Source organism: Choloepus didactylus, chromosome 5 (assembly GCF_015220235.1).
Source record: "Choloepus didactylus isolate mChoDid1 chromosome 5, mChoDid1.pri, whole genome shotgun sequence".
Taxonomy (NCBI): domain Eukaryota; kingdom Metazoa; phylum Chordata; class Mammalia; order Pilosa; family Megalonychidae; genus Choloepus; species Choloepus didactylus.
The window spans coordinates 133,485,948-133,508,128 of record NC_051311.1 but is presented as its reverse complement, the minus strand read 5'-3'; the positions used below and the strand labels follow the sequence as shown (position 1 = coordinate 133,508,128).

Sequence of the window (22,181 nt, the reverse complement as noted above, 5' to 3'; positions counted from 1 at the left end):
AACAAGGCAGATACAAGATTGTAGGAAGTGACTGCTTAAGGATTGCACTGAACTCTGCTGGTAAGGAAGGAGACTGGAACAAGCATGAGCTTTGGAGGCTGCTGTCCCTGGGGGTCAGGAGCAACCAGGCTCCACCCCTTAAAAACAGCTGTGTAATTTTAGACATGTTTTCTTGTCTCTAAAGTAAGAATAACAATACCTCATTTGCAGAGATGAGTATTAAACGAGGCAATAAATGTAAAGAGATGTAATAAATGTGAATGGAAGTTTTTAAAAAAAATTCATTCCCTTCCCTCTTCCTCTGCTTCAAAGTACCATTGGTTTCCTTCAATTTTGAGAGTTCAGTTTCCAGCTCCATTTCTTGGATCCTGGACCTTTGGTCAAGAATTTAACTTAATATATGGGCACTGAGTGTCTCAGGCTGTAATAACGTGAAATCCATAAAGGACATGGAACCAGATAAAATTTCAGCTCAGTCTCTGTATCACCACTCTCCCTATTTTTATTTCTAGAAAGCCTACTTGGGTGATTAGAACCGAACCAGCTAAAAATCACTTCCTCTAGGAGGTCATGTATAATCCACTCATTTAAAAATAGTAATTAAATGCCCTTTGTCCTCATTAGCCACTGATGATAAAATGGTGAGCAAAAAAGATATGAACCCTGCCCTCCAGGAGTAATTATTTATTTATGGCTATGCCTCTTCCCTTGGACTCCTGGGTCAGAGCTTAGCTTGTCATATAGTAGGTGTTGAATTGTTGAATGCATGAATGATTGGTTGATTTCAACACTTTATAAAGTTATGCATTTTTAAAATAGAGAAACCAGGTATAGTTCTATTGCTTTCACTTTAAAAAAATTAGTTTGCATATTCCTAATATTTCTTTAGTTGAGTGACTACAGTCTTTCATAATTTACCCTAAATAGAGGGAAAACTAGAAATTTCCAGGGGAGAGATTTTTTTTAATGGTTTAACAACAACAACAAAAACAAAAAATAAATGGAAAGGAAGGAAGGAAGGAAAAAAGGTTACCAGAGACAAAAATCACATCATGGAAAAATCATCCAAGAGAGGTAGATCCTCATTTCTTCAGCAAACTGTGTTGGACTTTGGTCAAGTCATTACACCTCCTTGTTCCTAAAAGGGAAGGAACTGGAAGGAACGAACCTCGAGTTCCTCTCTACCTCTGCCACACCGAGAAGTTATTAACTGGACTTTCCTTATTGCCACTTTTTCTCACCAATCTTTGATACAGATTGAACAGAATCTCACAAACAGAAACAAAAGCTGTTTTCACTCAAGCCTACCCCATTCATCCAGGAAGCAATTGCTGCACATTTCCCCCGACATTTGTGGCCTGGTCTCTAATTAAAGCACCCAGTGTGCTATGGAGGCAGTCATCACCAACCTCTGTAGCTATAAAGCAAAAACAGAAATTAAACTGAAAACTCTTTCAGAGGGTACACTGAACTTGAAAAAATACTTAATTCTACTTACAGAAGATGTTTCTTAGGAGTTTGTAGACAGTTATAGACAAGAATAGTTTATTTAAAAAAACAATTTTCCCCACCACAACCATATAACTTCCCAATTTTTGAAAAGACTGAGGCTGATGCAGTGCTGCTATTAACATGCATGTACTTTCAATTATGAATTTTGCGAATGTGTGATTGCAGTCAAGAAAGATGTACCCACAGAATCCTCAAAGAACAGAAGGGGGCTGGTTGAAAACCTACTACAAAGAATGTTCATGTTGCTATTTCAGGTTTCTGTTCTGTGTTTCTCCCAGATAGCCTTCATCTCAATTGGGGATTGTAATAGAGGTAGATTAGTGATAAAAATTAAAAGGACTCCTCTCTCTCTCCCTGCTGTTTTCTATTAGCCTTGCATTACATTTATTATTTTCCAATGTTTACTTAAAACAGCTCATAAATATTAGATGTAGACAAGTAGGCTACCAAAAAACATGGTGGCCACATAATAATAAACAGCTGAAGATTAGACATTTGAACGGAAAAGGTTTACATAAGCCATACTCATGTACACAACAGCCCAGACCTCTTTCAATGCAGTACATCCCATGAAATTACACGGGAAAGAAAAGGAGAATTATATTCTTTTGCACTGAACCCTCCAGTTACTCCCTTTTTGTTATTAGATGGAGACCCTGCAGCTACAAGTGGAAACCATGAAATCAATGACAGAAAATGACAAATTGGCATCTGCCATACCTGGGGCCAGAAACCTCCTCTTACTTCCTCATCCAATCAAGCGATCTAAGAGAGGTTGAGCAACTTCCTCAAGGTCACTCAGTTTCTAAGTAACAGATACTCAAGCCTGGTGGATTCCTGAGCTCATGTTTGTTCCTCTCCATTATGGAAGGGGAGCACAGCTGAGGGATAAGAAGACACACTCCATATCCTGCGAACCCACTCGCCCTTCTCTAATCCCACCATTTCTTCCCTCATCTATCACCAAGGCGGTCTCCCTGTCTTTGATCCACCCTCTGTCTGCCACCAACGTAATTTTTCTAAAGGCAAACCTTGTCTTGACTCTCTCTGAAACACTTCCAATGGCTCCTTCACTGTCAGTAAAAACTCCACTCTCATAGGGTTTTCAATGTAATTGGAGAAGTCAAACGAACAGGCCTTAAACAGAAGCATAAAACCTGAACTCCTGAGCTTATGGGAAACCTTGGAAGCAAGAAAGCAGTGGGATGACATATTTAAAGTGCTGAAAGAAAAAAAAAATTGCCAGCCAACAATTCTTATCTGGCAACCTGTCTTTCAAAATGAGGAAGAGTTCAAGACATTCCCAGATAAACAAAAGCTGAAGCAGTTCATCACCACCAGATCGGCTCTTCAAGGAATGCTAAAGGGAGTTCTTCAGGTTTTAAAGAATAAGACAGTAGACAGTAGACCAAAGATGCATAAAGAAATAAAAATCTCTGGTAAATGTAAACTACATGTGGGAATATTAAACACCGATACTATCATATTTTTGGTTTGTTACACCACTTTTTATTTGTTATAGGATCTACAGTGCAAAAACTTAAACAGTAATGATAAATCTTTGGTTTTGGACACGACGTATGAAGATGTAATTTGTGATAAGAACAACATAAAAGTGGGGGAACAGAGTGGTACAGGAACAGTGTTGTGTATGCTATTTGGTATCAAATCAAATGAGATCATTACTGATTTAGGATAATAAATTTAAGTCCCAATGTAACTACAAAGAGAATAACCAAAAAATATCCACAGAAGGAACTGAGAAGGGCTTCTAAATGGTTCACTACAAAACAGTGTTTCACTACCAAATGCCCAAGTACATTTTTTTATTACTGAAATGTGTTTTATCAAAATCCTAAAAATTTGCTGAGACAAGTCATACACACACACACACACACACACACACCACTTTAATGATCTCTGCAAGTGTAGTATACTGCCTTAACATCTAGGGTACCCACATTTTCTATTTCACTACTCAGTTTGATACACAGTATCTCCACATGGGCTTTAAATGGAAACGTACATAGCTTGGGGAAGAAAGCTCAGCAGAACTTTTAGATGCTGAGCCTCTAAATTCCTCTGCAAAATCCCAGCCTTCTCCTGATTTAACATTACACTAATAGGTACTCAACATGGATGTTGGTTCTAGTCACAGCTCAAGTTTTTCCCTTTTTCCAGCACTTGCTCATTATTTTATTTATTTATTTTTGAACAGTCGTATGGTTGAAAAATCCTAAAGGGGCAAAAGGCCATACAGTGAAAATCTTCCTTCCACCTGTACCCTCAGTTGCCCTTTCCGGTTGCATCCAATACTAACTATTTCTTACAGAGATATTCTACATATGTACAAGTAATTATGTATGTATATCTTTTTTATTCTCTTTATAACAGAAGTGGTAATATGCATCTTTGTTTTGTTTAACTTAATTTGAAGGCCATTGCATACCAAATGTAAAGAGCATCATCATTTTTTCAGATGATAATAGTATTCCTTCTCATGGATATATCATAATTATTCACCCAGTCCCCTTTTGGTGGACAATTAGGTTGTTTGCAGGGTTTTTGTCTTACACACAAAGGTTCAGTGAATAGCCTCGTGCATAAATCATTTCATACATGCAGCACTTACTGATTTTTGTCCACTGCACAGGCATAACATTCACATGTTACAGATTTGCTCTTTGGCATTTAGAATTAATCCTACTGTTAAACCATTCTCCCCATGAACCCATTTTCTTGCCATTTCATTATTTTCTTCTTTGTTTTCGTCCCCATCCTAATAATCATATGCCTCTTTTTGCTAGCACTGTCAACATTCTTTCTGTTTTGCACTTAAGAAACACAATGAGGTTCATGTTTGATCTCAAAAGTAGGTAAAAACCTATAAAAATGCTGATGCAATGTAGTGACTGTACACAAGCATGGCTGCCCTCATCTCTCTGTTGAAGGAGGGTAAAAGTGATATATATGCTCTGGCTCTTGAGTGTGTTTCCCATCTGTGATGCTTGGATAAAACTGTGGGTAAAGGAGCTTTTGCAGCAATAACAAAGACCATGAATTCTTCATAGTAGAAGTCCTAAATCCTCAGAGCCTGTCTGTTATCATTTTATAGGCATTTGTTCTCCCAGGGTTGCCTAACTACACAAATTCATGTCCAAAGTTCCTCTGGGTTCTCTCCCCAGCAGATTAAGAATAGCAAATAATAAAGCTAGAACTGGACACTAATAATAGCCAGCCAGAAGTGATGCTTTACAGTGAAGGTGGCATAACACTATATGACTATTTAATGTAGAAGAAATAGCCCTGTATAAGTAGCATGCTCTTGAGGGCATCACTTATATTATAGCACAAGTAGCTGATGAATGAGTCAACATTAAATTGTGGTTCTTTCTAAGAAGGAGGAAAAAAATAACAAAAGTGTTTAGTCTGCATATAAAAAGATAGGGAATGCCTTGAGAAAGCATATTTTATCATTTCATTTAATTGCCAATCACTTTGGGGTAAATATTATCATTCTTGTGTTACAGCTGAGAGTCAGAGAACTTAAGTAATTTCCCCAGGGTTACCCAACTACTCAAATTCAGGTCCAACTGATTCCAAAGTCCATGATTTTTAAACTATTCCACACTTCTCTTTTGCCATGCTCACTGCTGCATTGTGGATTAAACTGCTGTAAGCCAACCCAGGAATCTAATTGCTGTTCATTACATCATTTCTGAGGGAATAATAGTTGACCTTTGTCAAACAATTAAACTACACATTTTAAAACCCAACTTTTTCATTCCTTAGATTCTTCCTATAGTTACTTTGTTACCCCTTAAAGGCCTACCTAGCACAATGCAGGGACAGGAAAAGGCTCCATATATAATTATTGAGTTTTTAGCCAGTTTCCCGTATCTTATTAGTGTTCATTTAGACTTTTATTTAGGGAGGTCCTTATAATTTCCTAATATTTGTTGAAAATTTTCCTCTTTTTATGGAAATAAAACATATTTGTCAATTATATTATATACAATGGATGAAAGCATTTCCTACTTGGTTTTTGTCTCAGATCTACTGGCAGAAGGTTTTCTCCTAGATTAGTACCTGATGCACAATAGGTGCTTAAAAAATTGTCAGTGAATGAATGCATAAATTAACGAATGTGGAGCATGCTTTACAGAAGGGTATTCAACTTCGGCAAACTGATTTGCCTGGGAGATCAGAATCTGGTTGTAGACCAATTCACTGAACATCATTCATTCAATGCTAACAGCAAAACTGAAACAAACAGAAAAAAAAAAAAAGAAACAAATAGTTTCAAAATTCAAACAAGCTGAAACATATGATCAAATGAATTGATCATCTGGTGAATTAATCATCTGGTATATTGATGTTGGCAAATTGGTTATTAGGTAGTCACTTGAAAAATCAGTTGGTTTTTTTTTTTTCTTAATATTCATTTTATTGAGATATATTCACATACCACACAGTCATACAAAACAAATCGTACATCCGATTGTTCATAGTACCATTACATAGTTGTACATTCATCACCAAAATCAATCCCCAACACCCTCATTACCACACACACAAAAATAACCAGAATAATAATTAAAGTGAAAAAGAGCAACTAAAGTAAAAAAAAACATTGGGTGCCTTTTTGTTTTGTTTTGTTTCTTTGTTTTTTTCCTTCCCCCACCTTTCCACTCATCCAGCCACAAACTAGACAAAGGGGAGTGTGATCCCCATGGCCCCCTCAATCCCACTGTCCCCCCTCGTAAGCCACATTTTTATACAATTGTCTTCAAGATTCATGGGTTCTGGGTTTTAGTTTGATAGTTTCAGGTATCCACCACCAGCTACCCCAATTCATTAGAACCTAAAAAGGGTTGTCTTATATCGTGCATAAGAGTGTCCACCAGAGTGACCTCTCAGCTCCTTTTGGAATCTCTCTGCCACTGAAGCTTATTTCATTTCCTTTCACATCCTCCTTTTGGTCAAGAAGATGTTCTCCATCCCACGATGCCGGGTCTACATTCCTCCCCGGAAGTCATATTCCACATTGCCAGGGAGATTCACTCCCCTGGGTGTCTGATCCCAGCACTTCTTGAACAACTGAGCCTTGCATTTTAAATGCAGACATCTGGCCTGGACTGCTTCTGGGGCAATGTCCATCTGATCAAGTCTATATCAGTCCATCTATTTAAGTTGTCCTCTCCCCAACTTTGGTGACCCTTGCCTCCCCTTTTTATATCCACAGACAACAGCACATGGGTCTTATCTCCTATCCCCATTTCAAAAAGGGGAGGCAAGGGTCTGCTCTGCTAGCTACTGCCCCGTCACAACAAATCTCCAGCTTGTGTCTCCTTCTTTGCTTGTGTCTCCATCTTTTAGCTTCTGTCTCCATCTTTGCTGTCAGGTTAGGGCTCTGGGCAGAGGACTGGATGTTTTTTTCCTTTCCACTCTCACTCCTTCTCACCCTAGTTCTACCCTAACCTGCCTCCCACAGGGTGGTCTAAATGAGGCAAACATTTGTAGAGAAAAACAATTTGTTTCAACAGGAAATTATGCAATGTCTAGAGGACAACTCTCCAGGTCATCTGATTCTAGCCTTTCACTGTTAAGCTATTTTACACTGAGCATATCCAGCCAGATTATCTGATTCCAGCCCTGCTAATTGTCTTTGGGCTATTTTAAACTCTGGTATAAATATGTCTGCTCTTTTAATTCTCTTTTCAACTGTTTGTAACATCAACCCAGTTCCCTAATGGAATGAGCTAGATAAATCTTTAACACATGCTCAGTTTTATATCTATGTAAGAGTAATGCCTTTATTCTTTTCTGAAAATTACCTTTGAACACACCCCTTTTTCCTCTCATCTACTTGCATTTGCACAGTATTAAGAGTATGGTGACTGAAATGGGGATAGGAGATAAGACCCATGTGCTGTTGTCTGTGGTTTTGAATAGCCATCAGAAGCCAGGGTACAGCTATTTCTCCCAATCTTGGTTCACTGGTAACCTTTGACCAATTACTTCCAATGTTCATGTTTTCTTCTTTGCCATTACTTTCTTTTATAATAAAAATATTTGCAAACTGTTGAACTACGACTTACCTCTTTTTTTTTTTGCCCCCGTTCTTCTACTCATCCATCCATACACTGGACAAAGGGGAGTATGGCCCACATGGCTTTCCCAATCACATTGTCACCCCTCATAAGCTATATTTTTATACAATCATCTTCAAAAGTCAAGGGTTCTGGGTTGTAGTTTGAGAGTTTCAAGTATTTACTGCTAGCTATTCTAATTCATTAAACCTAAAAAGGGTTGTCTATATTGTGCATAAGAGTGCCCACCAGAGTGACCGCTCGGCTCCTTTTGGAATCTCTCTGCCACTGAAGCTTATTTCATTTCATTTCACATCCCCCTTTCGGTCAAGAAGATGTTCTCCACCCCACTATGCCAAGTCTAGATTGCTCCCCAGGAGTCATATTCCATGTTGCCAGGGAGAGTCACTTCCCTGGGTGTCAGATCCCATATAGTGGGGAGGGCAGTGATTTCACCTGTCAAGTTGGCTTAGCTAGAGAGAGAGGACCACATCTGAGCAACAAAAAGGCTTTCAGGAGGAGACTCTTAGGCACAATTATAGGCAGGCCTAGCCTCTCCTTTGCAGCAACAGCCATGACTTACTTCTAATAGCTTTATTAAAATACAATTTACATACCATAAAATTTACCCACCTAAAGTGTACAATTCAATGGTTTTCAATATATTCAGAGTTGTATAGCCATCAGCACAATCAATCTCAGAATATTTTCATTGCCCCAAAAGAAACACCATACTGATTAGAAGCCACTCCTCATTTACCCCCACTACTCCCAGCCCCTGACAACCACTGATTTACTTTATCTCTATGGATTTGCCTAACTTGGTATCTCATATATATGGAATCATATAACATGCGGTCTTCTGTGACTGGCTTCTTCCACTCAGCATAATGTTTTCAAAGTTCATCCATGTCATAGAATGTATCAATGCTTAATTTTCTTTTTATAACCAAATAGTATTCTATCATATGGATATATCACATTTTATTTATCCATTCATCGGTTGATGGACATTTGGGTTGTTTCTACCTTTTACCTGTTGTGAAAATGCTGCTAGAAACATTATATAAAGTTTCTGTGGAGACATACATTTTCATTTCTCTTAGATACATACCTAGGAGTGAGATTTTGGGGTCATATGGTAACTCTATGTTTAACCTTTTAAGGAACTGTGCTATTTTACAATCCCACTAGCAGTGTATGAGGATTCCTATATTTCCAGATCTTTGTCAAAACTTGTTATTTTCTGTCTTTTTTATTATAGCTTTTATGCTTTACAGTTTACATAATTTGATTACATTTCCCACAATTAAAATAAAAACAATCAGCCCTGGAAAGCTTTTTTGGGAGAAGGTGGACCACATATCCTATGGCATTCCCTCATGACTACTCATCCTACTATCTTTCATACTCCCTCCCTAGTTACTGTATGCATTAAAAAAGTGAATGGAGCCTAAAAGGACTGTGAGACACCATCAAGCATTAAGCCCCATGGTAATAACAAAGAAAATACATGAAAAACATATGCAGAAAAAAATGAGAAGGGACTCAAAATGGTATACTACAAAAAAAAAATCAAATATGAAAAGAGGCATTAATGGAAGAATTGAGGAACAAGAAAAGGTATAAACTCACAAAGTCCAAATAGCAAAATGGGTGAAGAAAGTCCTGCATTATCAGAAGTTACTTTAAATACAAGTGGATTCAACTATCCAGTCGAAAGGCAGAGAATGACAGAATGGGTAAAAAAGCCCGACCCAACTATATGCTGTTGAAGACAATCACCTTAAATTCAGGGACACAAGCAAGATAAAAATGAAAGGATGGAAAAAAATATACCATGCAAATACTAACCAAAAGACAGCTGGAGTAGCTGGCTATACTAATATCAGATAAAAACAGACTTTCAGTCAAAAATTGTTATAAGGAACAAAGAAAGTTCACTATAAACTAATAAAGCAGTCAATTCAACAAGAAGATGTAACAATTATAAACATATATGCACCAAATGCTAGAGCCCCAAATATACAAAGCAAATATTAACAGATTTGAAGGTAGAAATAATTCTACATTAATAGCAGGATACTTTAATACACCACTTTCAATTATGGACAGAACATCTAGACAGAAGATCATCAGGGAAACAGAAGACTTGAACGATACTCTATACTAACTAGACCTAACAGACATATGTAGAACACTCAACCCAAAAGCAGCATTATACACGTTCTTCTCTAGTGCACTTGGATCACTGGTCCAGGATAGACCATATGTTAGGCCACAAAACAATTCCCAATAAATTAAAAAATAAAATAAAATAATATATCTTCTCTGGCCACAAGGAATGAAGCTGGAAATCAGTAACAGAAGAAGAACTGGAAAATTCACAAGTATGTGGAAATTAAACTTCACACTCTTAAGCAGCGAAAGTGTCAAAGAAAAATCATAAGGGAAATTAGAAAATATCTTTAGGTGAATGAAAATGCAAACACAACATATCAAAACTTATGGCATGCAGCAAGTGCAGTGCTGACAGGGAAGTTATAGTTCTAAATGCTTACATTAAAAAAAGAAGAAAGATCTCAAATCAGAGACCTAAACTCACAACTGTAAGACACAGAACAAGAAGAGAAAACTAAACCCAAAGCCAGCAGAAGGAAGGAAATAACAAAATTACAGTGGAAATAAATGAAACAGAATAAAAAAACAAGAGAGAATCACCAAAACCAAAAATTGGTTCATTGAAAATATCAACAAAATTGAGAAACCTTTAGCCAGACAGACAGAGGAAAAAAAGAGAGAAGATGCAAATAAATCAGAAATAAAAGGAAGGACATTACTATCAACCCCACAGAAATAAAAAGGATTATAAGAGGATACCATGATCTGTACACTAAGAAATTAAATAACCTAGATGAAATGGACAAATTCCTGACTCAAGAAGCAACAGAAGATTTCAGCAGACCAATGACAAGAGATTGACTCTGTAATCAAAACTGTTCCAAAAAAGAAAAGCCCAGGATCAGAAGGCTTCATTGGTGAATTTGATTAAACATTCCAAGAATTAACACTAACCTGCTCAAACTCTTCCAAAAAATTGAAGCAGAGGGGACACTTCCTAACTCATTCTATGGGCCAACATCACCCTCATGCCAAAGCCAGATAAAGATACCACAAGAAAAGAAAATTACAGATGATTTCTCTTATTAATATTGATGCAAAAGAAAAAGTTAGAACTTCACCGGGCTCCTTGGATTCCTCAACCATTCCACCATCGGCTCCAGTCCAAATTAGGTACATACCCTGATCGATGCAGGCTGCACCTCAAGAACTCCTCTGGCTGGGGCCATGCCAGGAAATACTGCTCCAAGACAAAGCCTGTATCTGCTGAGCTGGAACCACATTATATGAGAGCCAGAAGTGAACTACGGACCATGATCTATGGAGACATGGAAGGTTCCCTGGCTTAATAGGTTATATAGGGAGGCGACTTCCTAGCCTCAGAAGCCTGAAGGCGGGCAGCAATTTAAATAAAGGAATAGTCGCTGGGCTCCTTCCATGCTCCTGTCTCCTGCTCCTGCTGTTTCCTGTCTAGCCCCAAAGAAATTGTCCCTTGAGATCAAAGACATGTAATCACACCTTATGGCTTTAGAAAAAATGTACCCTCCCCAAAATACCTGAAAGTCACATAGGAGACTACCTTGTATGCTATAAAAACCTGTAGAAATGAGTAGAATAAAACTTTCTTTTGCATGAACACAGAGACAGAGTAGGCTCCCTTCTTTCACAATTGGTGCCCCGTGTGAGGCATTCCAGTCCTGACCATGACATTTGGAAGCCGCGCATTAAGTACAAGCGAGTTGTCTCGTGGTGGGTCAGAAGTTTCAGCCACTCAATGATATGGGTCAGTCTCTCAGTGTTCCCCAGCGCCGGTATGTGTTAATTTTACAACGGCTGCTGCAGGCTAGTAGAGCTTCTATTTCAGAAGATAATTTGTACTCTTTAATGTATGATGTTGTTCAAAATAACCCTTGGTTTCCTGAGAAAGGTACATTAGACTTAGATGTGTGGGAACGCGTTGGACGAAATTTAAAGTGCCACTTTGAGAGAGGACAGAAAGTTTCCTCTAAAACATTTACTACATGGGCTCTTATTTGCACTGCCCTTGCCCTTCTTCATATTGCCAAAACTGAGGCTTTGGAAACTAAGGTACCTGAGAAAGAGACCGCCACTCTCTCTGATAAAGGTCTCCCGCCTCCCAAGCTCTCGGTCCCCATATCGCCAGCTGATAAAGGTGGCGGGGAAACGACTATAGCTTCGCTCCCTCCCTTTCCTCCTTTATCGCCACCACTACTACCTTCCCTCCCTAAAAGTGCAGCACCAGTTTTGCAATGCTTTCTTCACAAGGCGACATTAGCCAGAGATTTTGTTTGCCCCATTATGCTTAACCAGTTGCCCAGAAATTTTTCCTAGAGTACCAGGTCTAGGAAGTCCAAATAGAAGTGCCTGCCACAGACAAACACCAAACGCATCTGAGTTAAGGTAGCTTTGCAATTCAAACTTTCCCTGTGCTGGGTAAGTGTGTAATTTTTGTTTATTGTCTTCACTTTGCTTTCTTTTATTTCAATTAGTCTATTATGTAGTAAAGCTAATTAAATTAATCCAAGGTTCATGCATGCAAACTCAGTGGGTTTGAGCCCCACTAACTGTAACCCCAAATTTGTAGTTCTCTTTTTAAATTTTGTGCAGTTTGCACAGTTTGCATTTGTGTGAAAAACCAGTGTCATAAAATAATATCTCTACTAAGGAATCTGATAATAAGAACTTTAACTCCCTCTCTCTATAAAGAATGTTTTTCTGATTAAAGGGAAAAGGAAAGTAGCTTTGTCCCAAATAACTGAGAAATGTGGAATGAAGCCTGGATAAATAGAAATGTGGGATGAAGCCTAGATAAATACAAAAAGTTGTAGAAGGTTTGTAGAGTAAAAAATTTATTTCTGTAGTCAAGGTTAAAAGATAAATAAAGAAAGCTGTAAAAAGTTTGTGAAAACAATTATTTCTGTGGTCAAAGTTAAAAAAATGGTAAAATCTAGTACTAACACTGCTTAACAATAGAACCTCACAAATTAAAGAAAAAAAGGTGGTTTTATAAAACAAAATAGCATTAAATATTTTAACCACCACCCAAAGCAGTAATCAATATTCCATGTTATGAGTATGTGCCTAATAATTCACAAAATATAAACATTCCTCACCATACTGCAAGCACCTCACATTAAGGTCTCCTGCTGTTTTTACTAAGAAAAAGGTTTCCTTAAGTTATTAAGGTGTTATCTCTTGATAAAAGATTATAAAAGTGTTTTTCTAAATAATCAGTATAGAATGCAAAAAATCTCTTTTATCAAAATAACTTCTTGCACTCAACATATGTTAAGTTTATCATGTCCTTGGTTGTTTAAAAATATTGTCTTCTCATTTTTAAAAAAGCTAAGTCTTCTCCTTAACTTTAACTAAATAAAAAATATATATATACTGTTTCAAACCTAATAACTTTTAACATTTTACTTTCTCAAGGTCAAACCCTAAAGAATATCTTTTTATTCCCAACAGTTACAAAGAATTTATTCTTTCAACTTAGAAAAATAAATAAATAAACTACTAAAAATAATTAAATTCATGTAATATGTTATAAATTGCAAAAAAAAATGTTTAAACAATGTTATAAAAATTAAAAACTTCTAAATTTCTTTTGGTTCCTAATGTGCATAACAACAAACAACAATGTAATACTGCTAATTATAATTTCAGTTATTTTTAAAAGGTTATCTGTCACAAAACAGCCCAATGGAACCCTGGAGCCCACCATCCTGCTTCCCAGAGGACCAATGATGCTGCGCTATAACAACTGTACAAAAAAGATACCTCCCAAAGCTGACTCCAGTGCGGATGGACCAGCCTAAGAAGACGTGGCACCTGTCCCCAGAACCCCCATGATATCCCTATGAATGAGCTTTATGTCATTACACCAAATTGTAATCATTAATAAAAAGGGGGGAGATATGGAGACACAGAAGTTTCCCTGGCTTAATAGGTTATATAGGGAGGCCACTTCCTAGCCTCAGAAGCCTGAAGGCGGGCACCAGGCTGGGGGAAGGCCAAAAGCTTTGCATGCCTGAAGGCGGGCAGCAATTTAGATAAGGGAATAGTCCCTGGGCTCCTTCCCTGCTCCTGTCTTCTGCTCCTGCTGTCTCCCATCTAACCCCAAAGAAATTGTCCCTTGAGATCAAAGACATGTAATCACACCTTATGGCTTTAGAAAAAATGTACCCTCCCTGAAATACCTGAAAACAGTCATGTAGGAGACTACCTTGTATGCTATAAAAACCTGTAGAAATGAGTAGAATAAAACTTTCTTTTGCATGAACACAGAGGACGGAGTAGGCTCCCTGCTTTCACAATGTTCAGTCCATGTGACCTCCCACCTGCGCGGCCATCCATCCTGTGCCTCCCCAACAGAGATTAAAGAGGAGCTGGAGCTGGTTTCTTAGACGTCCTGTGGCTATCAAACAATATACATTTTGGAGGGGTTAGAAGACCAGAGAAAATGGTGTTCATGTTTGCTTTCATGAAACCCAATAAATTCCCCCTTGGAAATGGATTCACGCCCTGGCAAGAGATCTTCCCCAAGCAGGAAAGAAGCTATTAAAGACTCTCCCTGGTCTCCATTCCGTGAAGACGATTTTGTGGAGGAAGAACCCCTGCCTACAGCATTACCTGTGGGCCCTGGGCTATCATATGCTGCTGGCCATTGTTGCGCTGGGACGTTCTCTCAAACTGAAATGTCACTTTGATCACCTGGATCTGGAATCCAAGGACTTTCTAAGCTGGCATTGTAGAGACATACTGTACAACTCCCTGAAGCTGCCAGCAAAGAGAGCCATCAACTGTTCTGGGATCATCCCAGGGGACAAGGCAGCATTGATCCAGGCTCACCTGGACAACCTGGAGACCAAGAAGCGGTAGCCTTACACAGATGCTGACTACCTCAACCTGACTAGAGACTGTGAGCACTTCAAGGCTGAAAGGAAGTTTATACAGTTCCCCCTGAGCAAAGAACAATCAGACTTCCCTATTGCATATTCTATGGTGGTCCATGAGAAGATTGAAAACTTTGAAAGGCTGCCGCGAGCTGTATATGCCCCACAGAACATATACTGCATCCATGTGGATGAGAAGTCTCCAGAAACTTTCAAAGAGGCCATCAAGTCAATTATTTCATGCTTCCCAAATGTCTTCATGGCCAGTAAGCTGGTCCAGGTGGTTTATGCCTCCTGGTGCAGGGTGTAGGCTGAATTCAACTACATGGAAGACTTGCTCCAGAGCTCAGTGCCGTGGTAGTATTTTCTCAATACATGTGGGACAGACTTTCTGCTAAAGACCAATGCCGAGATGGTTCAGGCCCTCAAGATGTTGAATGGGAAGAATAGTATGAGATACCTTCCTAATACAAAAAAAAATCACTGGAAATATCACTATGAGATGACAGATGCGCTGTACAAGACCAGCAAGCAGAAGGACCCTCCCCCTTATAATTTACGTATGTTCACCGGGAATGCCTACATTGTGGCTTCTCGAGCCTTCATCCAACACGTCTTGGAGAATCCCAAATCCCGACAACTGATAGAATAGGTAAAAAATACCTAGAGCCCTGATGAGCAATGGATCCATCAGCATGCGCCGTGGATGCCTGGCTCTGTTCCCTACCACCCCAAGTATGAAATCTCAGACCTGGCTACTATTGCCAGGCAGGTCAAGTGTCAGGGCCATGAGGGAAACATCGGTGAGGGGGCACTGTATGCACCATGCACTGGAATCTACCAGCAGGCTATCTACATTTATGGGACTGGGGACCTGCACTGGATGCTTCAGAACCATCATCTGTTGGCCAACAAGTTTGACCCAAGAGTGGATGACAATGCTCTCCAGTGCAAGAATACTTACATTATAAGGCCATCTATGGGACGAAACTCTGAGACGCACTTTGAGAGAAATGCTACCTGCAGGACAGGAACTTGAGCACACATGCCCAGAATTTGCTGGGACAATGTAAGGGTGGGAGACGGGGGCTCTGGAATCTGTGGCAATCCCCAAGGTAAGGTGACTGCTATTGGAGTGTGGGTAAGTAGATCTGCTGCTTTGCTAATTACTGCCCTACTGTGAATGCTGACTAATCTCTTACCTTATCTCCAATAGCTCCACTAACTTTCTCACAGAGTGAGACAGGGAGGGAAGTGTGGCAGAGGACCCTAGATTTTGGGCAAATGCTTTTATGTCAGCTTTTTCCACTCTGTGGAGACGACTTTCCTATCAATTCTAGGCTTGGTGGGGGGAGAAGAGAGGAGTGCTTCACTAAGGAAGAGCACCCAAAAGATAGCTTGATGGGAAGTTGCACTATCAACTTAAAAATAAATAATTGCTGATTCAAAGCCCTACCTCTACTCTTTGTCTGATAACCCAGGGATAAGATAAAGAAATATAAGAAAATGTACAGGACCATTTTCTCATAACCAGTGGTGACATTTAAAGTCCCTGGTGTCTGGCAAGAGAATCCCCATTTTTCGGAAATGGTCATGGCCAGTTCTGTATAAAGAGCAAAGTCAAAAGAATATAGAGTAGCTGATTCTTTTGTTACTTAAAGCCCTCCTCATTTTGATTACATTGCCAGATTCATGTCTTTTCTGTAAGGGAAAGGCAGAGTGATTTAACCAATTTGACCATCCATTTCCTTAAGGAAAAATTATGGCACTAATTTTGCCAACTTCATAGCCAAAGCTTAAAATTCCATAACAAAGTTATAATAAATTATAATTTATTGTCCAAACTGGACCACATTTGAGTGTATGTGCGGGTGGGGTGAGAGGCTGCACTATTAATAGTTATACTTGAAAACAAGAATAAACCAGGACTGATCAGCTAAACCAGGATGTCTAGTTTCTCTGAATTTATGCCCTCTGAGTCAAAACTCATTTCAATATGTGAATGGTAAGGTCACTATTTGTGGTTCTGCAGCTTATAAATTTTCTTGTAGGGAGACAATAAGATGTGTGTAAATATACATTTACATTTTTTTCCCTAAATGTTACCCATTGGAGCCATTTCCTTTCTGAAGCTCCAGAGATAATTGCCAGATATTTGGAAGGCAATTGGCTACTACTCATACTCTTCCGTGATGGGCAAGGGATACTATACAAAAATATATAGGAAGTGCCTTTTGTATATAGTATACCTGATCTGCATACAATATGCTCTGGAAAAGTACTTTATATGCAAATAAATTATGTGTAATTTGAATGATGTTCCCATTAACATGTCATGATGTCACTAATATTTTCCTCACTTTTGATTTTTATTCAATTAATCAAGTTTTCTGTCACTTTAGGTATAATTTTCTTTGCAATCCCACTTACCCTGACACAATTATCACTTAAGTGAATTTTCTATTTTAAAGTCAGATTCTTTTGCAAGGTTGTACTCCTTTGATCATGGGCATTGCCACAACCAACTTACCTGCATTGCAATATTGAGTCCTCCTCACCTTGCCCCTGGCCCTACCATGGAGATGACTGATGGCACAGTCCATGCTATGCAGGTGTGCCTTGTAAGGTCTGTTCCCAGCAGTGGTGAGCAGGGACCCCACTCCTGTGGTCCTTGTGATGCCATGGGCCCTACCCCAAGGGGGCTGCAAGGGGGTGCACCACACCTGTGGGAAGTGGGACAGAAGAGCTTCCCTGAGCACACAGGTTTGTTCTGAGAAAAGAACTCGAATCTTTGGCCTCATAAATCAGCTTGCTTTATAAGCTTTTATGTAAAATAAGTTAGAATTTTTCATATAAATAAATAAAAAAGATTAAAATGTAAACTTGTCATTTTGGGGGAGCACAAAATCCAAGAACTTTCCAAGCAGTGAAATTTTTTCTAGAAATAAATTAAAGTGACTAGGAAGTGGAAAAATATATATATATACATATATATATATATATATAGAGAGAGAGAGAGAGAGAGAGAGAGAGAGATTCAAAAATCCTCAACAAAATACTAACAAATTGAATCCAACAACAGTACATTAAAAGAAGTATACACCATGATCAAGTGGGATTTTTCCCAGGTATGCAAGGATGGTCCAACATAAGAAAATCAATTAATGTAACAACACATTAACAAAATGCAGGGAAAACAAACAGAAGCTTATCTCAATTGATGCAGAAAAGGCATATGACAAAGTCCAGCACCACTTATTGATAAAAAAATACTCAGAAAACTATAAATAGAAGGAAACTTCCTCAACATGATAAAGAGATATATGAAACCCACAGCTACCACAGTGTTGAAAGACTGAAAGATTTCCTCCTAAGATCAGGAATAAGACAAGGATCCCCTACTATTTAACATTGCGCTGAAATTAGGCAAGAAAAAGAAATATCCAAACAGCAAAGAAAGAAGCTAACCCATCCCTATTTGCAGATGTCATGATCCTACATGGAGATAAAATTTTTAAAAACCCACAACAAAGCTAATAGAGCTAATAAACAGATTCAGGAAATTTGTGGAGTATAGGCTCAACACATAAAAATCAGTGGTGTTTCTATACACTAGTAATTAACCATCTGAAAAGGAAATTTAAAAATTACATTTACAAAAGCAATTGAAAGAATAAAATACCTAGAGTTAAATTTAGCCCAGAAGGTAAAGGACTTGTACACAGAAGATTACAAAGCATTACTAAAATAAAAAAGACTAAATAAATGGAATGAAATTCCATTTCATGAATTGGAAGACTAACTATTCTTAAGATGTCAGTTCTACCCAAAGTGATTTACAGGTTCAATGCAATCTCCATCAGAATTCCAACAGCCTTCTTGCAGAAATGGAAAAGCCAATTATTAAATTCATATGGGGAGTGACATCATCAACACGGTGACATAAACAGCTGCTGAAAACTTCTCTCCAGTGACCCAATTAGAAAAAGGGCAATTCTGAATTGTTTGAAACTCTAGAGAAGGATATAGACTAGAGAAGGACCCTGCAAATGCCAAATTGAAGAAAGAGAAGAAATAACAAGTAGGAATCTTCTGTCCCAGACCAGCCAGTCCTCGCCCCTCCCTCTCACTTGGTCTCAGTGTGGGAAAGGCACAGAATCAACAGATAGGACCTCTCCCACCATGGACACAGACTATAAAATCTCTTACAGCAGTGAGACATACCCCCACCATTTAAAGACCTGGGGGACAGGAGAGGACATCTCAAGTCCCAGGTCAGTGATGGACAAAGAGACTGACAAAAAAATGGACAGAGACTGTGTTTCCAGCCCTGGGTCTGAAAGTCATTCCCTGCACCCTTGAGGGAAGCAGTAGCCAGTGGCTGTTTCTTTGCCTTGGGCATGGCTGGAGTACTGGGAGTACTTTGCCACGGGTGGAACCCCACATCAAGCCAGATTCTGGCAGCAAAGTGAGGCATAGGAATCCTACAGTTTCAGCTCACCTGTGTAGATGCAGCCTGTGCTCAGAGGCAAAGCAACTTCTGAGGTCAATTAAGTTACCAAACAGCACCATCTGCTGGACAGTCTGGAAGGTGCAATGAAATTGAAACACTTAAAAAAAATGCTCCAGAACCTTTCTTAGGACCACAGGAACTGGTCTACATGCTGGTATAGAAAACTGGCCCCATTTTGCTGAAAATTATGGAAGACCCAACAGTTAAAGCAGGGCTCTAAACAAAACTAGGTAACTATATGATTATACCAGGAACGGTGTTTTAAAATTTCAACTTCTGTGTGAGACCAAAGGAAGAGATGTTTATTTGGTGCAAAATCTATATTTTCTGTAGCGTACTACTTAATTTAACTTGTATGGTCAGTTTATTGTAAACAAGTAATTACATGGAACTTTGAATAGAGAGTAAGAGCTGGTTTGTTTGTACAGGTTAGTATGAAGCCCTGATATGTCCCAGAGTAATCTGGGCAGAGAATAAAGATGTATTTGCAAAGCACACTTGAGGGACTGGGGGAAAATATGGACATATTAAATTTCCCCACCTGGGGAATTACTGATATTCTCACAAGCTTTGGGGACTACCAATTTTGAAGGCTGAGCCCTCGATCTAGGGGCTTGCCCTTATGAAGCTTGTTACTGTAAAGGAGAGGCTAAGCCTACTTATAATTATGCCTAAGAGTAACCCCCAGAAAACCTCTTTTGTTGCTCAGATGTGGCCTCTCTCTCTAAGCCACCTCTGCAGGTAAACTCATTGTCCTCTCCTCTACGTGGGGCATGACTCCCAGGGTATAAAGCTCCCTGGCAATATGGGACATGACTCCTGGGAATGAATCTGGACCCAGCATTGAGGGATTGAGAGGGCCTTCTTGACCAAAAGGGGGAAGAAAAATGAAACAAAATAAAGTTTCAGTAGCTGAGAGATTTCAAATGGAGTTGAGAGGACATTCTGGAGGTTATTCTTATGTATTATACAGATATCCTGTTTTAGTTTTTAGTGTATTGGAACTGAAATTGTTGAACTGCAACCCAGTAACCTTGATTCTTGAGGACAATTGTATAACTATATAGCTTACACTGTGTGACCGTGTGATTGTGAAAACCTTGTGGTTCACACTCCCTTATTCCAGTGTATGGACAGATAAATAGAAAAATGGTGACAAAAAGTAAATGAATGATAGGGAGGGATGGGGGGGCATGGGATATTTTGTGTGCTCTTTTTTACTTTAATTTTTATTTTTATTCTTTTTTTTTTTGCACTAATGAAAATGTTCAAAATTTAATTGTGATGAATGCACAACTACAGATTGTACACTTTGGATGACTGTATGGTATGGGAATATATATAAATAAAATTGGATTTTAAAATTTCATGAAAAGGTTAAGGAGCCCTGAATAGACAAAACCATCTTGAAAAAAAAGAACAAATTGGAGGACACACACTTTCTAATTTTAAAACTTATTACAAAACTAGAGTAATCAAAAAAACTGTGATACTGGCACAAAGGCAGACATATGGAACAACAGAATGGTTCAGAAATAAACCCTCACATCTATGGCTAATTGATTTTTTACATGGGTGCCACATCCACTCAATGGGGAAAGAATAGTCTCTTCAACAAACAGTGTTGGGAAAACTGGATATCCACATGCAAAAGAATGAAAGTGGAACACTACCTCATACCACATACAAAAAGAAACTCAAAATAAATCAATGACCTAATATAAAAACTAAAATTATAAAATACATGGAAGGAATCATAGGAAAACATCATCAAGATATTCTGTAAGGCATGGATTCTTAGACTTGACACCAGAAGCATGAGCAACAAAGAAAAGATAGACAAATCAGACTCAATCAAAATTAAAAACCTTTTCACATCAAAGGACTTCATCATAAAAGTAAAAGGACAACCTATAGAATGGGAGAAAATATTTGGAAACCACATATCTGATAAAAGTTTAATTATCCAGAATATGTAAAGAAATCTTACATCTCAACAACAACAAAAAGGCAAACAACCCACATTTAAAAATGGGAAAAATATTTGAATAAACATTTCTCCAAAGAAGACATAGAATTGCCAATAAGCATAAGATAAGATGTTCAACACTATTAACCATTAGGGAAATGTAAATCAAAACCACAATGAGATACTATTTCACTCCCACTAAAATGGCTATCATTAAAAAGACAGAAAATAAGAATGTTGGCAAGAATGTGAAGAAACAGGAACTCTCATACATTTTTGGGGGGAATGTAAAATGGTGCAGCCACTGTGGAAAACAGTTTGGCTAATTCAGAAAGTTAAGTATAGAATTTGCATATGACCCAGCAATCCCACTTCAAGATATATAGCCCCAAAGAACTGAAGCACAAACTCGAACAGATATTTGCACACCATTGTTCACAGCAGCATTGTTCACAATAGCCAAAAGATGGAAGCAACCCAAGTGTCCATCAACCGACTACTGGATAAACAAAATGTGATATATACACACAATGGAATATTATTCAGTCCTAAAAAGGAATGATGTTCTGGTAAATGTGACGACATGGATGAACCCTGAAAACATCATGTTGAGTAAAATAAGCCAGACACAAAAGAACAAATATGTATGATCTAACTTATATGAAATAATTAGAATATGCAAATTCATAGAGTCAGAAATAGAACACAATTTACCGGGGCAGTAGTAGGGGCAAGAGAAATTAATGCTTAATTGGAACAGTATCTGTTTTGGGGTGGTAGAAAGTTTTGGTAACGGATGATGGTTACATTAACACAACTTTGTAAATTTAAGTAATACTTCTGAATTGAATACATGGAAGTGGTTAAAATGGGAAATTTGATGTTGCATACATGTTACCACAATAAAAAAAAGTTTTAAAAACCCATAGAACTGCACAACACAAAGAATGAACCTTTATGTAAACTATGGACTATAGTTAATATAATTTTAATAATATGTGTTCATCAATTATAAGAGAGGAAATACTTCAATACAAAATGTTAATAAAGAAAACTGT

General features: G+C 38.3%; 1 pseudogene; it reads left to right on the top strand.

Annotated features, from left to right (window-relative positions):
• The first annotated feature begins 9,256 nt into the window (after positions 1-9,256).
• LOC119535450 lies at positions 9,257-15,637 on the top strand (annotated as a pseudogene).
• The last annotated feature ends 6,544 nt before the right edge of the window (positions 15,638-22,181 follow it).